Source organism: Triticum urartu, chromosome 6A, assembly GCF_056163025.1.
Source record: "Triticum urartu cultivar PI428250 chromosome 6A, HENAU_Tu73, whole genome shotgun sequence".
In the NCBI taxonomy this organism is placed as follows: domain Eukaryota; kingdom Viridiplantae; phylum Streptophyta; class Magnoliopsida; order Poales; family Poaceae; genus Triticum; species Triticum urartu.
In genome coordinates this window covers 575,883,956-575,889,200 of record NC_141878.1, presented here as the reverse complement: position 1 = coordinate 575,889,200, position 5,245 = coordinate 575,883,956, and the positions used below count along the sequence as shown (strand labels likewise).

The window sequence follows — 5,245 nt, the reverse complement described above, 5'->3', positions numbered from 1 at the left end:
AAGGAGGAGTCTCTCGCCAACCACCCCGCTCTCCGCCCCAATCCCCTCCCCGTGTTCGTGTGGATCCGTGGACTGCCAGTGCATTGCCATGGAATAACAGAAAATGCACCAATCACACAATTGTTCTAATTTAGAAATGTGAGTCGAATATGACGACGTGTGGCTGCCATTCATATAATGGCAACAAATACCAATTATCTCTACCTCTTCTTTCATCCGGTAGTCATCGTCTCCTTAACCACTCTCAAAGACAAAGCGACATCTATCTCCTTGCCACCTGCTACTCCTTCCCTGAGAAAGTACACATGGTCGATGAGCGTCCGATGGTTGAACGCGGTCGAGGCAGCCTCGTTGTCGCTCGCGCTCATGACCAGTGGTGAGCTTCGCGTCCTCGACAAAGACGACAAGCCCATGCACCGCACGGGGCCTAGTTAGGCGTCATCCTCGACTAAAACAGCCTCCAGGTGCATGACATGGACCACAACACTGCTTGTCGTGGGGCACGAAGACGAGGTGTTGGTTGAAATGCCTAGGAAAGAAAGAGGAGGAAGAAGAAGGTAATAACGGCAAATATAACAGTCCGAATAAACGGAGTTCACTTTGCTGCCGCATCAGCCCTGACAAGTGGGTCCCGCATGTCATAACACGTTTAAAACCAGCAAAATGGTCATCTAACGCAAGTGGTAGTTTCTAGGCAAAAAATTAGCATAATCTGGTTTTTTTGACGTTTTTTAAACCGGTAGTTCTGTGGGACCGATGAAACCTGTAGTGTGATAGTTTTATGATAAATACTCTCCACTATTGGGGCATATCATAAGCAACCTACATGTGACATGTGGCAATGCAACAAAGCGTAGCTTTCAAAGAAAGATAACTGTAGCTTTCTCGGCAACTAAGGGCCCGTTCGGAAGCTCTCAGCTTCAGGAAATCCTCGTCTCTTGCTTCTCTCGCCAGCTTCCAGCTTCTCGCCAGGAGTAGCGTGTGTTCGGCCGGCTGTGGCCAGTTTCTCTCCACGCTGCATGGGCTGGTGCTGGGCTATAGGAAGATGGCCCGTTAGGGAACTTAGATGGTCACATGGGCTGCAGGCCCAGTTCGTTGTGGATGACCCTGATGCGTCCACATGTGCTGCCTCGTTCGTGCGGGAGCTGGGGAGAAAACAGATCGAACCGGTACGCAACTTAGCGGTGGCATACCCACATAATTTTGACGAACTTCACCTTCTCGTTTTTGTGAAGCCGGGCTTCCGCTGCTCCTCGTCTCCGCGGAAATTACACGGGCCGATTCTTGTCTCCGGGAAGCCAGCTTCGAGAAGCTGGGGCGTTCGGGAAGCTTGCCCGTGGAGAAGATCCGAACGGGGCCTAAGACAGAAAAGCTTACTTTCCTACCTAGCTTTGATGGAAACTCTGGCCAGGCTCCATAGGGCGCCAGAAGGGATGGAACGGCTATCTGTTACCTCGGCTCACCGAGAATCATAGCAGCAGATCACTGCCGCCTTACGCACAGACCATATCTACCAGCTAACACTGCATCCACACTCCTCTCTGCTCTCCCTCTCTCCCCCCTCATGAGCGCAAGGGACAAAGAATGACACTGGAATCAAATAATAAATTAGGATTAACAACAACCCATCAGGTCGAGGACAAAGAATATTCTGAAGAAAGATGGCACGATACGATAATTTTGATAGCAAAATTCCATGTATTTTTTATCACAAAATTATTTGTCTTTTACAAATGCAACAAAATGATCCTTGATAGAATACATGTATATGATTAAACGGGACAACAATACAAAATAAGGATTAGATAAGCTTCTAGACTAACCTTTTAGCATTTAGTCTAAACATGGATTAAATAGTTTCAGTAATCATTTATTTATTAGAAATGTAACCTGATGTGTGGCTCACATCTGCAAAACAATTATTCAGTGGGCTTGGGGCTTGAACCTAAGAAAAACATTTATGAAATTTTAGAGAAGATCAATGCCAAGTTGGGCCCGTCACATCGAGCTTCATCCCAGCTACATTTTATTTTCGACCAATAATAAGCTGCAATTCTCCTGTTCTTCTATGATAAGTAACGGAATCCGTTCTTAACTACAACCAGTAGAGGAATATCATCAGACATGTGGTAGTTGCTCTTAAAGAAGGCGCAAGACAAGTAGACAACAAGTCAGAAGCTTATAAACCATGAACATTATCCAGTGAGCCTCACCAAGATACAATTTTTGCTAGAACTGAGTGTCATGGTCTACATATAGTAACCGAAGTAGGACTAGAAGAAGTGGGTGAGACAAACCTGCACCAAACTATCAATTTTGAGCAGCGAGAGGCCATAGCGCTTAAGTGACACGAGCAAGTTGACAAGGCCTTGCAGCTTGCGGTGCAACCAAGAGCTCCCTAGCGGTGGCGGGATGGTTTCCCTGTGCAGCGATAGAAGTCATGAAAACAGAGCAATTTTTCAGTTTCGATACAAAATTTAAGGAAGAAAACTTTTCACCTACAATCAGAACAGGGGATCCATATCAGAGCATGAAAAGTATTCATTTAGTACCAGTACTAATATGAAACAATCTACAGAATTCAAAATCAAGAAAATATAGTATAGAAGATTATATGTGCAAATTCCAGCAGTGAATTACAGGGTATGAAACAATCTACGGAATTCAAAATCAAGAAAATATAGTATAGAAGATTATATGTGCAAATTCCGGCAGTGAATTACAGGGATGCTACAGGGACACCAACTTCTAATTCTTCCATCCCGCACAAAACAGTTACTTCGTCGAAGGCAAACTGAACGGATTCAGATCCTCGAGAAGAACTTTGGTTTGGAGTAGTATTTGCGGAATTCTCCTACCATGGTGAGGTTCCACTCCCATGCATTGCGGTGGTATTTTCTGAAGTCTCCTGCCATGGTGATACTCCACTCCCATGCATGACATAGCTAGATATTTGATTATCAAACTATAACCCGCTCTGGTAAGTAGACAAGGTCCAACCTAAAAAAACACAATCATTTGGTCATAAATTACTAAGATTGTAGAGGTACACACTTGTCTAACAAAGTATCACCCACTTTGGGTCCATCCTCAGAAGTAATAACACCAAGACCGCTAGAGGGCATGTGAATGAGCCAAATTCAGTGTGGTTTCACATTTCAGGCTACAGAAACTTAACAATAATAAAATGACCATGCATGCATCAAATCACTGTTTTCAGTGGTGAATTGGCACATAGACATATAATCCTATGTTTTTAAGGTGACGCTTCGCTTTAAGGCGCTGGGGGGGGGGGGGGGGGGGGGGAGGGGGGGCTCGACGCCTAGGCGCCTAAAGCGGGCCTATTTGCAAAGCGCTGGGGGGCGCCTCGACGCCTAGGCGTCGCCTTACAGACGCCTTAAAAACATAGATATAATCATCATCGGAAAGAAGAAGAGATCGAAGCAAGACACTTACGGCTCTCATTGTCAAGTAGGCGGTAGTGGTGTGGCCACCGTGGGGCACGAAAAAAGTCTCTTTTTCATCCCGATGGCCCTGCCGCGGTGCATCACCATCCGATCCTTGGACATGGTATTCTCATACTTGCGTGCTTGGAAGTGCGCTAGAAAGATGGATGGTGCTAACATCGGTGTTGATAGCCGTTTGCCCAATCAGCACGAAGCAAAATATCCAGCCTGAGCCTGTATAGCAAACACATCCATAGAAAAACATATACTAATTTGTAACAGATCTTCAGTTCTTTTGATATTGATGTTGCTGCTTCCAATAGAAATTGACCAACTCACTTCATCCAAAATAATGAGAGGACAAGCACGACAGAACAACAAAACACATGGGGACGAAAGTCAAAAAGGAGTCGGGAAGCACCGTATCAGTTGTGAGTTGTGAAGGACGTCAAACAATCGCAGTCGTCTCCAAGGTCGACGCGCTGGGATCACATTTGCTTCAGTCAAATTAAAGAGCCATTGCACATAGACTATGAACTACATGGCATTTGAAGTCAGCATTTCAATGCTCAAACTTTTGTTCTTCAAGCTTGACGTTTTTATCTTCTCTAAAAAATTGTCAAGTTATCCCATGGGGAAAGCATCTGCATCATCTAGTCAATAGTTAATAGTTTAAATAATAGAATATGGTAGATTTTAAATAAGTGGAGTAGCAGATGTACTCAATCTGAACTATCATTTGGCTATAGAACTTTAATATCAAATCCAATGAATTGGAACTAAAGAAATACAGTAGAAAACAGCTTATAGCTCAATTTGACCTCTCCATTCAGCTTAAGAAATAAGTGCCAAATCAGACTTCGATGCATCTATTAACATATCTTATAGATACAATCAACACTATTAGAAAGAGAAAGAAGAAAAAAACACGTTGGTGGTGGTCGTGTTTCAAATTGACTCACCTTTTATTTCCTAGGCTGTACTGCAGAACCTCTTTGAGCTGAATAGAAAATTGAAGATAAAATCAAGTGAGTTGATGGTGCTCCTCCTCAACCCCTGGTGGTGAAAGAAGAGAAGGGTGGGCTGACGAATCTCGACGGGGCTTGTTGACGTCGAGGCGGTTGGGCCGGAGCACGTCGTGCTCATCACTGGTAGGGATCATGTTATCGTCGTCGCCGGCCTGGACCGCCGGAGTCGAGCTCGATGGAAGAGCTACAACACCTCTCATCCCCACCATGGTGCGTGGTGGTACCACGTACGTGGTGCCCCTCATCGTCGCGTCAGAGCGGAGCGGAGGAGGGCTGCGGGCGTGCGGCGGCGGCTGTGGGTGGAGAAGGGGAGAGGAGCTAGGGATTGGGGAGGGATGTGTTTTTTTGGTTTTTTGTCCGCTCGTACGGTGGGGGATCGATGGGCTCGCTCGATCGATGCGTCGGGAGTTGGTGGACGGAAGAAAAAAAATCTAGGAAGATTAACCTATGAAAAAAACCGAACGAAAGTAGTGGGATGAAAATTGACCGGCGGAGACTACCAACTGCTTCATTAGGAGTAGAGGTAATCTCAGTCATTGGAGCAATTGCAATTTATCATAACATAAAAAAAAGTCAATATATAAGAGTTTTTCAGCAAGTCCACATACTCAGCTATCATATAGTCTTTTACAATTTCTGACACTCACGCAATACTTATGGGTATGGAGTTTTAATCAGACACAGAGAAAGATAGGGGCTTATAGTTTTGCCTCCCAACGTTTTACCTCAAGGGTAATGTCAACAATAATAGTTCATGAAAACTCACATCCA

At 44.9% G+C, this 5,245-nt stretch overlaps 1 long non-coding RNA gene across 6 annotated transcripts; it reads right to left on the bottom strand.

The window, feature by feature from the left end:
• Positions 1-774: 774 nt before the first annotated feature.
• LOC147966535 (uncharacterized) lies at positions 775-4,858 on the bottom strand. Of its 6 annotated transcripts, XR_015608973.1 has the most exons (6): positions 4,409-4,858; positions 3,457-3,928; positions 2,859-3,000; positions 2,298-2,421; positions 1,454-1,590; positions 775-1,358 (listed from the first exon to the last, which is right to left on the bottom strand). It is a non-coding gene; the product is annotated as an uncharacterized LOC147966535 (long non-coding RNA). The 6 variants fall into 6 exon arrangements; XR_015608970.1 differs by having other exon boundaries at positions 775-1,590; XR_015608972.1 differs by lacking the exons at positions 775-1,358; positions 1,454-1,590 and adding an exon at positions 1,613-2,095.
• Between the last annotated feature and the right edge of the window lie 387 nt (positions 4,859-5,245).